The 12,361-nt window shown below is 34.9% G+C and overlaps 1 non-coding gene across 1 annotated transcript; it reads right to left on the bottom strand.

Annotated features, from left to right (window-relative positions):
- Nucleotides 1-10,184: 10,184 nt before the first annotated feature.
- Trnat-ugu (transfer RNA threonine (anticodon UGU)) lies at nucleotides 10,185-10,256 on the bottom strand. The gene has a single exon. It is a non-coding gene; the product is annotated as a tRNA-Thr (tRNA).
- Between the last annotated feature and the right edge of the window lie 2,105 nt (nucleotides 10,257-12,361).

Below are 12,361 nucleotides of genomic sequence, written 5' to 3'. Positions count from 1 at the left end.
AGCACAGTCTGGCAATGGATGCCTTGATTTGTGTAAACCACAAAGTCACAATACTTCTTGTTTGCTACATACATCTGAAATTGCACTTGACTGTAGTATCTGTGATTAGATTTAAGTTTCAGTGTCCCTTTTTCTAAATAAAATGTAGCGTCAATGTCAGGAATTTCCTTTACATGAAGGTCTCTGTGCTTGAATGCGCACTTCACTTCGACAAGACCTTCACTGTGGCATGCGCATGTCCTGACACCATCCGGAGAAGCAGCGAACAGGGGGGAACCTTGGGTCAACTACAAGCCCACACTCCCTCAATTGAAATTTTTCATGTAAAAAATCCATTTCCCGTTTGTACTCCTCCTTTGCCTTCCCCTCATACCTCAAGTCAAAGGCAACACTCTCAATATGCGACAAATTCGACTGCTCCCGCTTCATCACCTTGTTTATCACGGCAAGAGGCGCAGTCTGCGGTTTGAGCGTAAAAATGTCATGTGCCACTGTGGCCGTCACACGCTCTTCACTGGGCCGTTTCCACAGCAAACTGTTGTTCTGGGCACGGGTCATGGTCTCCAAGTTTTGGCACTGCTGGGGAGTGGCCAAAAAGTCTTAAACAAAGGCATTGCAGGTCCACTGCATTTCCCCCTTCATTGTGGGCTTCTTGGGGAAGAGGCCTGTTCAGAAGCTGCAAAAAATAAACAAAAATCCTATGGATATCGAATCATTAAATAAAATAAATATAACGTTGACCATTCTTTTACAGCTTCTATGTTGAAAAGTAGGTGAAATGACATCATGCTTGAAATGCTCAGTGTTAAATGAAATGTGCAGGTGTCAAAAGAATGAAGTATACATATTTTGTCTCTGATTATTTGTTGATTGCTCTACAAATGTTGCTTTTGCATAAACTGAAGTACATCACTTAAAAAAATGCAGCATAGATTGATCACATCCAAAAAGAAATTGTGTTTTTATTTTCATGGTATTATTTGCATCAAACGATGCAAGATAGATAATTGGGGAGTCTTAAGTTACCCTGTAATTTATTTATGCTCTTTATATCTCCGAATAATATTGCAGAAAACAAGCAATTACACTGCATTGTACTTACCGGTGGAAGATCTTCGTCCTCTGAAGCGCTGTCTGTTTCAGAGTCACCCTTTGTGAGGCACCCCGCACTAGGGCAAATTCTCACTATCAATTGCATAATTCCAATCTATTTATTGTATAACAAGAATTATTATGCAAAACACATAGAATCTACAATAATTTTATGCAATATTTTCTGAAAAACAAGAGAAAGCAAAATATTTTTTTTAAGTGTTTTGTTGCCACTACAGTAGTGCAGTGGTCAGCTTCACTTTGCAATTTATGTGGAAATTTTATTAAGGCGACCAAATAAAATGTATGGAATATGGATACATTTGGTTAAGTTTAGGTGAAGTATGATTTTGTAAAGCAATTATTTATGGTTTTCCTCATTTCGGTTGTGTTTGTATTTATTTTCAAGTGTAGTAATGTAAGTGAAAGAGGAGACGCTCTAAATAAGGGCATGGTACAATACCTTCTTCCTAAATGACCGGTTCCATGTACAGGCCTCACTGTTCTTGGAATTGCAGATGACTCGCAGTCTGCCAATAGCTTCAAACTTAAAGAGCAGAAATGCAATGTGGCTGTAGGCTTCACCCAATTTGAAAAACAAAAGTAACTGATAAATGAAGATTTTATGTGCTGTGTTCTGCATACAGCAGGAAATCATCAGTTGACATGCTACAGTTCTAATCTAAATATGAGTCCTCGCCAGTATTGACTTTTACTATTAGTGTCCACGCTCAAGGATCATGTAATTGTATATAAAATAATGGACATTGAGTAAAACAAATTACTGTTTTCATTTTTAAATAATTATGCTATTTACTCAGCTTTGCATGTGCAGTGTGCAGATATCACTCCTCCTTTGACCTTGTCAATACTGACCCAGGGTTCATGGGGCTTATCGTTGGCTCTCTGTGATGGGGCAACCTTAGTTTTCAAAAAGCAGATGGGACTGTCCTCGCAAACAGATAGTACTGCACAAGTCTGAACATGTCCTGATACAAAATAATTGTACCCATCTAGAGACTTCATTGCCTTCATTTTTTCTCGAGTGTACTGCCCCGGTGTGTTGATGAGATAGTGGTAGATATCTCCATATTCCACGACTGGCCAACTCTTAACGTCCTCACACCAACCATTTAACCTGTTCGAATATGGATCTGGTAAAGGCTTCCCATTAAATTTCAACTTTTCTTCGTATCTTTCTTGCCCTTCTGTGTCTAGCGATTGAAAATACCATCGTTCGCTTTCCGTGTTGCTCGCCGCCATTACTGGTTCTTTTTGACTACCAGTGCATTGCGCATGCGCGAAAATCGGGAATCAAAACAATAACAATGAACTTGTCTATAATAAGCCATGTGAGACCACATACGATGTGAACTCCCGTAGCATAATTTGTAATCAACTGACAGTAATGTGTGGTTTGACTCTAATAACACACATTTCATGCTTTGAATATTCGACTAACAAGTGAAAACACACACACACACACACACGCACGCACGCACGCACGCACACACGCACGCACGCACGCACGCACGCACGCACGCACGCACGCACGCACACACACACACACACACACACACACACACACACACACACACACACACACACACACACACACATACACACACACACACACACACACACACAATTTCTTTACTTTTGTTTTTCAATTTAATTCAATTAAGGAACATAAAATTCAAACTTTATTTCAAAGTCAGCATGTTCGCCGAATATCTTTTTTTTAAAGATATTTCTTAATATATTAAGTTTTTAATATTCGTTTTAAGCGATTATAAAGCATTTTTGTCGTTGTCTATATTATACTTGTAGTATTGAGTATGACGTCGTTTTTTTGTTTTGCTAAAATATACACTTACGCAAGACGTATTATTCGCAAAAACTTCTATGTATAACTAACCAATTAAACTTTGACCTCTAACTGAAGTAAGTAATGGAAACGTAGCACCTAGTTGACCATTTCTTTGTGCGAATGCAGGTTGAGTGTAAAGTATGATGCTTACTAACAACGTGAATTTACCCGTTTGAGTTGAATAAACAATGAACCACTGCATAATTATGATAAAATAATGTATTGGTATTAAACAGCATTGTATTAAACTCTCAAGCAAACCACATGAAAACTTGAGCTCCGCTGGCCGATAGACCGCCGTAAGACCCATTTTCGCAAATCGCGGCTATGAAAGTGTGATTTAAATGTTTGGCAGGAAAATTTCGGGTTCAAGCAAACCATATTAATTTTCTTTATAATATTTTTCGCAAGAAATTAAATGCGCATTAAATTTATTTCCATTTAATCTTTATTAATTGCCACGTACTGACATTAACGTGTAAATCCTCTACCCCCACCCCGTCACCAATATTAGTCTTAAAAGTAACGTTTTTTTAAATAATTTTATTTACAAAAAAGGTTAAAATTGTTTTTGTTGTTGTTGTCACTTGTTAGTCGCATATTCAGCACATGAAATGTGTCTTATGCGAATATGGATCATTTATTTCCGATTGTCACGATTTTTCTTAATTAACGTTTTACGTATCATTATGAGACATAATGCAATAGAATTTATATGCATATTACAATAAAACATTTTCCTTTTAACATTTGTTTAGCTTAACATAATGAAACAATGGTTCTATTGATCACTTAGTAAAATGGTATTGAGTGTTTCTGTTTTCTCCCTTTGATCAGAAAAGGAAATGTCTGTGCGTGTTTATAATCCTTTCAAAAACACTCACCGTATCAACCTCTATTATTAAAATCATTGTATTTATAAGTCTTAAGTATCATTGATTGATATAATGGACCGGCGTTATTTGTACCGGGGTGATAAGTGGGGTTTTCTTAACTCGAGCGAATTCCGGGATCAGTCTATTGCGAATCTCCGAACATTTTCCAGCCATTTCAGATTCCCCCCCCCCCGACCCCTCCCGCTGTACAACCAGAAATCAGTCAAGCGCTATCGAAGAGGTTACGCAAAAGTCGTCTATTTATAGCCTCAAATTTGGAATGAACTGTGCTGCGGAAAGAATACCATTTGTCACGTAGTGGGCTTTTTTAATCATTCATAAACTTACTCTTCCGCGACAAGCAGGGCTTGCACTAAGAAGTAAATTTTGGAAGTCCTGACTTCCTGCCCTTTACTTATGGAAGTCCCACTCAAAAATGTTGGAAGTTCAAACAACTTTAATGTTGATGTTAACGGAATGTATACTGCGTAAATGATCACAAACTCTTCCCATCCATTTTGGGTCACTGTACATCTGTGAAAGTAACTAGATATATCTTACAACAAGGCGGAGACTACCCTAGGCTTTAAAAATAGGGAGAAGTTTGGAAAATCAGGGTATAAGTTTGTGCAAACAATATCGACTTAAAAAACAAAACATGTTAATTTCAAAACTTGTATTATTTCTATCATTTTACTATGTTCATTTGAAAAAAAACAATAAATTCTCATTAAAATCTACGTAATCATAACACTTTTAAGCCATTCAACACATTTAAGTAATTTGAGATATGTGCGGTTGCACATTTTCATCACATATTTATTGTCATTTTATTATCCTCATCACTATGACTGCATTTGCAACAAAACACAATCTTAATGAATGGCCATGATGGAGCATCTAGTAGTATATCAATTACTGTTTATCCGAATACTATATATGTCCGAAATACGTACACTTAATAAATGCCTTACCAGTTTAACTTTAATAATCCAAACTTTCCTTGTTGTTATCTGGTTTAACAAACCTTATCAAATATTTGTTAAATCCATTTAATGTTTTCTCCATTATTGAACCAACATTACTTGTAATTTGAATCGCCAGCTTTGAACTGAACGCGGGTTGAATGTTACAATAGGTCAGCAATTTGCAATTTCGAAGGTCATGACGTAGCAATTTAATTCTACTCGGATAATTTATATCTAATCCAGGAAATGTGTTTTCTGGATGTTTCTGACTAGTAAAATGACTTGTTAGTATAGAAAACGAACTGTGATTCCAGTTTGAATAAAGTCGACAAGTATAGCTAAACAATTTTTTTTTTAATTGTCATATAAATGATCCTTTCAAAATTATTTCAGTTAACATGATATTCATATAATGTTTTAATTTGTAAATGATTGTAGTTCAAGAACTGAAACGTGAATCATTTCTCGGTGCGTATGCAGGCTGCAGGCAGTGATCAGGTTAAGGATAATGATACAAACTGGATTGCAAAACTTGCCCTTAACCTTAGTTGTTCGCAAGCGAACAACTAAAAATTGAACATGCTAAAGGTAAAGCAAATGTTATGCCTCTACAGCTCATTGGTAGCGCAATGGTCTCGTAAACAAAGGATCGTGAGTTTATACCTCACTGGAGAAGTTGTTGTTTGGCATTGAGAAAGGAAGGATTGGAAAGGGCTGGTCAAATCTTATAAAGCGCTCGTTATAAATAGCTAAACCTACAACTTACTGTAAACATTGTGAAACAAGTATACGTTTACTTGTGCATCGATGCTGTGTGGGATAAATTAATTATTGAAGATATATTGAATTGTGCCTGTTCTTCATATTGTTTTCTATTACCGGACATATTATTTTGAATAGTTATTTTTAGCGAGGCTGTTTTCGGAGAAAACCCTAGCTAATTTTATAGTCAGCTCGTCGTGTCGTCCGCCGGCGTCGTGTTAAAACCTTAACATTGGCTCTAAAATCAAAGTGCTTCCACCTACAACTTTAAAACTTCATATGCAGATGCACCTTGATGAGTTCTACACGCCACTTTCATTTTGGGGTCACTAGTTGAAATGTCATGTTCACTGTGACCTATAAAAAAACATCTGACAAGCTTTCGCAGTCGAGCGTGGCACCCGTTATGCGGTGCTCTTGTTCTGATTTTTCCATTGCCTTGTCATGTTTGCATTTGTGAATTGTATTGAACGAAGTATACTGGTATTCAATGTAAGCGGGGCAGAGAGTGTTTGATCCACTCCCAAGCACAATGGAAAAAAGTTAATGCAAACAATCATTATTATTGGTATTATCATTTTACTAAGATATCAGCAGTACCAAAAAAATTGACATTCTGCCCCCAGTAAAGATCCATCTCGCGACCCCTGGTTTACAAGATCAGTGCTCTACCACTTCAGCTATGGAGGCACATAATCGCCATCATTCATATTGAACAATATATCAAATATGAAGCACATATAAACAATTGAAACTTGGCTTTTATATGCAGTCAGTAAAAAATAAGGTCATATTTAAAACGTAAATAAATTATCAATTAGTAAAGATTTGCCTGAAACTCATCTGAAGTTGAAAGTGATCAATCATTTGGAAAAAAAATGTTTTCAGAATTATTCGATTTCTTAATGTTAAATACTGATATACTTAAACGTATACCGATTAATATTTCGAAAATATATCAAATTTTTATCAAGAACATAACATAACATTTAATTTGTTTCGCAATCAATATTTGCAACAGATAACGTATTGTAATACCAAATTTTAAGCAAACGAAAAAGTTAATGTAGTCAGCGCTTTGATGAAATATCGTGATATTACTATTCCGTCGTAATCAATCGCGGTTTTGGCTGCGGGAATTTCCAAATATTTTGAAATAAACACACGCACATCAGTTATGTCAATATGAAAAAAGTAACTTCTGATATTTATTATTGTTTAGCTTTCATAATTACTTTTTATATCTCTTTTCGAGTAAATAGTCAAGCCTGTGCTAGTATTTATTAGTAACTTTGTATACAGTCAAGGCAGATGCCCTAAGTCTTAGAAAGGAATATTATACGTCCTTTATGATCATTTTTATAATTTTGTTATCTATTTATACATTTTCAAGCCTTATGGCTATCTATTTTTCGATTTCGAATAGGAAGCCAAGACAAGGCGCTAGCAAAAATGTATAGTTTCAGTCAATATGAAAGTATTTTCTTATATTCATTAGGTTTAGGTTACATAACAAGCATTTAATAGTAACTTTTTATACAGTCTTTAATAGAGCCTTTGTAACAATAGATAAGTTTAATAAATACAAAAAGATATATCATACTTTTACTACTCTAATGTGTTATTATAAAGAATCATAGTTATTCGTTCTATGTTATATAATCTGATTACACAAATTATTATTCACTAATAACGAGGTGGTTACTTTTCACTTTACACGCTAACAAAATGCTACAAGCCCGCTTTTGCCTGTTTATGTGTTATCCAACCAATAATTTTTGTGATGCATGTCATGTATAATTATCATAATTCTAATTATCACAATTATTCCAGGTTTGCTTTAGCGGCTATATTTGTCATTTCATCAATAATGTTGCAATGCATTGTATGCTAATGTACATTTTATACATTGTATTATTATTAATATAATAATTATTATACGTTTTCTTTAGCGATTTTAGATGTGATTAAACCAATAAGTTTGAATTGCACCATCCTACCTTACAAGATTAGTCCATGATCAACTCATTCTCGATTAATGAAGGTGATACCTCGTAATTTTCTACTGATAGCACGTAAAGCGCTGAGTTTAACATGTGGGCCTGCCATAAAAGCCCGGTAAGTTATGGATAAACTTTCCTTTTTAAGAAAGAAATCGGTTAAACATCTGAAATAAAAATTTAAGAGTTGGATGCAATAACTTTTACATATTAAAGGAGTAGTTCTAAACAGTATTAAGCATTCGTGAAGGTCGTTAACATTCACGCCGTTAAATGGAATCGAGATAACAGGATTAAGGTATTTGCTATTCAACTGTCATGAAAACGATCAAATAATGCCTTTCCGATAATTTGGAAATAAAGACAGTGTTATTAGAACACTGACCGATAGCACAAATTTACTCCGCCCATTTTCTTTAATAAAATACTTGAAACTGTTTTGGATATTATGCATTCCCTGAAAGACATAATTGCGCAATTTAATTGGCAGGCACTGTTTCCGTTGCATATAACTAACGCCAGAAATTCGGTCAAAATCCATTTTAGACATTTACACAGAAATAATAGAAGAAGGAAATTAAAGGTTCGACCCGCAGGAATTAAAACTTGACTTTATCGCATTAAATGCTGTGTTCTCACGGCTGCATTATTAGATCTGTTTTTTTATTATGTAAATGATACGCGTGTTTTTAACACATATTAACAAAAAAATCAGATGCATTCAAAAGTATTACGTAAATTAAGCGTTACAAGTGCGTAATACATGAAATCAAATATAAACGACGAGTTTGTATAACATATAAACGAAACTTTGTTTTCCGTATTTATGTCAGAAGCGGTTATATTCCTCTCCCTTTTATGTACGGAAACAGCAAGATTTTTTTTAAATAAGGCAATCTGTGAACAAGTCCTTTTAACCGTCATTGATCACTGCACCGCAACCTTGCCGAGTGGCTGTCAGCGTATTGACTACAAACTGTATAGTAGCGTTCCTAAAACTGCACGCCATGATGTTCAGGTCTAATATACTGGTACTTTTACTCACCTTCGTTCACAACGGTTAGTATTTTATGTAAGAGCAAAATTACTCACCAAATTACTAGTGATGGTTAGGGTCATTCATTGCTTCGCGATTGCAACCACTAGGCAATCCAAGGACCTATACAAACAATAAGTATATTGTATAGGTCCCTGGGCAATCCCACAAGAACGCACGATTACGTTACCAAACAGTGAATTCAAGATGTCAGGTTTCAAGATTTCGATAAAAGCTCTAAAAACTCATATCGCGATCTCACATCGTTATATTGTGCCCTAGTAGCATATGTTAACGTTCTCGCAGGTCTGAATATAAAGGTCGAAAATACGAATACACGATTAGAAATTGGAAATTTACCTCGCAATCTATTTTATCATTATCGCAATCGTGCTTCGTCATATCGCAATCTTGCATCGTGTTCTCGCCCTTTCGGATCGTGTTTTGCATCGTTATTTTACACGGTCGACCCATCAATTTCAAGGCGTGATAACGCGAAAACACGATGCAAGTTCACAGGAATAAGATGTAAAATAGAGTGAATGAGATGCATGATTGCAAGGATTGCGATGAGAGATTGCGAAACCAAGATAATATCAAATATGTTGTATCAGTATTATGTAGTGCGATTTCCTGAATGTGAATCTTTTAACTACTTCAACACTTTGCAGACTTTATTCATTATGAGACTGGATAGGTTCTCTAGACGCCTATTTCAGCCTGTCCAAGGGTAGCACATTGTTATGCATACTTACTAATTTTTAAGTCCTCTAAGTCATCTTCGCTACAGTCGAAGCATATGGCTTTTAACACTTTACGCCTGCTGTTCCATGACCCAAGCTTTCTCAAGGCGTCTACACCAGGAGTTTGTTGACCTTCCTCTTAGCTTACCGGTAATGCATGTCTTGCAATTTTGGGCTGTGCGCTTCGCAGAGTGTCTCCTATCCACCATCATTTCGTTTGTATAATGGTATATGTATTTTGTTTCTCTTGCGTTTTCGCCCTAGAATTTGTAGTTTGGGATCTTTATATGACATGTCATCGGCAAAATCTGCCTTAAGAAAGTGTTGGCGAAGAATTACAGGTGTTTGTCCAGAAGTTTGTTTCAGCGCAATACAACGGATATTATTTTCTCAACGATAGAGCACTGGTCTCGTACGGCAGGGTCGTGGTTTCAAAACATCACTGGAGGAGTTGTTGTTTGGCATTAAGTTTACATAGAGAAAGGGATGGTCAATTCTTATAAAGCGATCGTTATAAATAATTAAACCTACAACTTATTGAAAGCATTGTGAAACTAGTATAAAGTTACCTCTGTATCGATGCTGTGTGGGATGACCTGATTACTGTAGATACATTGGGTTGTACCTTATCTTCATAATGTTTTCTTTAACTCGACATATTATTTTGACTTGTTATTTTACTGATGTTTCCAAAGCCTTTTAATAATACAGTAAAATGATTTTAGTAATGATTAAACACTCAACCGTAACCTCGTAAAATACTAGTAATGCTAACAATTAGTATTGGTATTATCATTTTTATAAATATATGTGCAGTACAAAATGCAATGAACATTTTTGCCCCAAGTGAGGATCGATCTCACGACCCCTGGTTTACAAGGCCAGTGCTCTGCCACTGAGCTATGGAGGCACAACGTCCCAGTATTCACATTCAAAAATCAAATATGGAGGCATATATAAACCTTTGAAAGATAGCTTATACCTGCAGTCATTAAACCAATAAGGACATAATTGAAACATGAATATGCTAAACTTATAGCTTATTTCATGCCTCCATAGCTCAGTGGTAGAGAACTGGTCTCGTAAACGAGGTGTCTTGAGTTCATACCTCACTGGAGGCATTGACGTTTGTGCTGTCATTTTTAGACCAGTTTTTATAAAGCACTCGTAATGAATTAATTAACCAACAACTAATGGAAAAACAAATGAAACTAGTAAACGGATAAGTGTGTGTCGATGCTATGTGGGATCAACTGATTATTGTAGATGCATTGAGTTGTGCCTTTTCGTTATAATGCTTGAACTCAACACATTGATTAAACTTGTTATTTATCGGATGTTTTCCATTGCCTTTTCATGATTGCATGATTACTATAAGAAGTGTAATGGTTTTTACATATAATTGAGATCGAGCGTGTTGAATCCATTCTGACCGTTTTGCACCAGCACCATGAAGCAAATGTTTCGTAACAAATATTCTAGATCATCATCATGAAAAGATCGATCTAACTTAACAGTTGTGTTTATAGTGTATCGGTAGTTTATTAAAAGTAGTCTATCCATATCTACGTTAATAATTTAATAATGACTAATAATACAGTAAAATAGCTGTACTTATTATAAAAAACGCAAAAGTAACGAAGTTTAAAAATAGTAACGATAATAATAATTATTCGCATTAATATTATTTTAATTTAGACAATTTAGCTGAACATGAAAAGAATCCACATTTAGCACCCAGTGCGGATCGATCTCACGACTCCTGGTTTTCAAGACCAGTGCTCTGCCACTGAGCTATGGAGGCATATATGCACAATTTTCTCATATATAACAATCTATCAAAGCGAGATTTTACGATGTTGTCAAGTATTTATGAATTTAAATAAAATGTATAAAAAAACTTATTATATACATATTTCAATATAAATTAAAATAAAAGTTTAGAAGAACATGTGAATCTATACTTAGTTTAAAGCGAGATTATACGATTTTGTCAAATATTTATGAATTTATATAAAATGTGTACAAAAAACTTATTATATATATATATATATATATATATATATATATATATATATATATATATATATTCACACATATGGCCAGTTACGGGGTCTCTGATTTAGAAATAGGTTATGGGGTTCCCACTTTAAATACATGTATCTCCATACCCTTTTTTATCCGATATAAACACGAATTAAGGTATATAGGGGTACCTACTATTATTATTGTATATAAATACGTCATTTATTTAACGTCTTATACAAGGAAATATATAGCGAACTTATTTGCGAGGTATATACAATTTCAATTTCAGACCTGATTGTGGTTTTCGATTTAAGACCTTATTGTGAGATTTGATTGCATTACCTCCCCTACACCCCCCTCATAGTAATTAAAGGAGCCTAGATTGCGGGGTTGTATATAGACCCCGTTTTTAGCATAGGTGCGTTTACGCACCTATGCTTATGGTATATACCACATTTCAAAAATCCACATCTATCGGTTACTCATTATGAAGCCTTACCTGATCAAAAATCAGACGAAATATCTATTTAATTTAGCATATGGTAATTCTTACAATTTTTTGGGGGGAAACGTTTTTCTAACGTTTTCTTCCAAGAATATTGCTGACACCGTTTTTAGTGAATTTTTCTAAGACCGTTTTATGTCAAAAAATCTTCTTATAACCTAAAACAAATTTCGTTCGTAAAACAATTCTGTTCTTGTTGATAGTGACCTCACACCTAATTTATATGGGATCCCAATTTCTATTTCCTTCGTTTTCTGTTCTGTGAGAGGTCAAATGTTTACATAACTGTTTTAATAAGGCCCTGGTTTAAGTATATGTAACATTTCATCGGTTAATTATAAATAGAAATTAAAACATATTCTCAGCAGGAAGTGGGGCATAAAGCACTTTTATTCTTTGAAAATGTGTAAAAAATGGCGGAGTACGATGAATGTTTTCTGATTTATGACATGGATTCTGACGTGCCTTTCTATGGATTTGAT

The sequence above is a fragment of the Dreissena polymorpha genome, chromosome 13 (genome assembly GCF_020536995.1).
Source record: "Dreissena polymorpha isolate Duluth1 chromosome 13, UMN_Dpol_1.0, whole genome shotgun sequence".
Taxonomy (NCBI): domain Eukaryota; kingdom Metazoa; phylum Mollusca; class Bivalvia; order Myida; family Dreissenidae; genus Dreissena; species Dreissena polymorpha.
The sequence above is the reverse complement of the archived record's forward strand: the minus strand, read 5'-3'. Positions and strand labels throughout refer to the sequence as shown.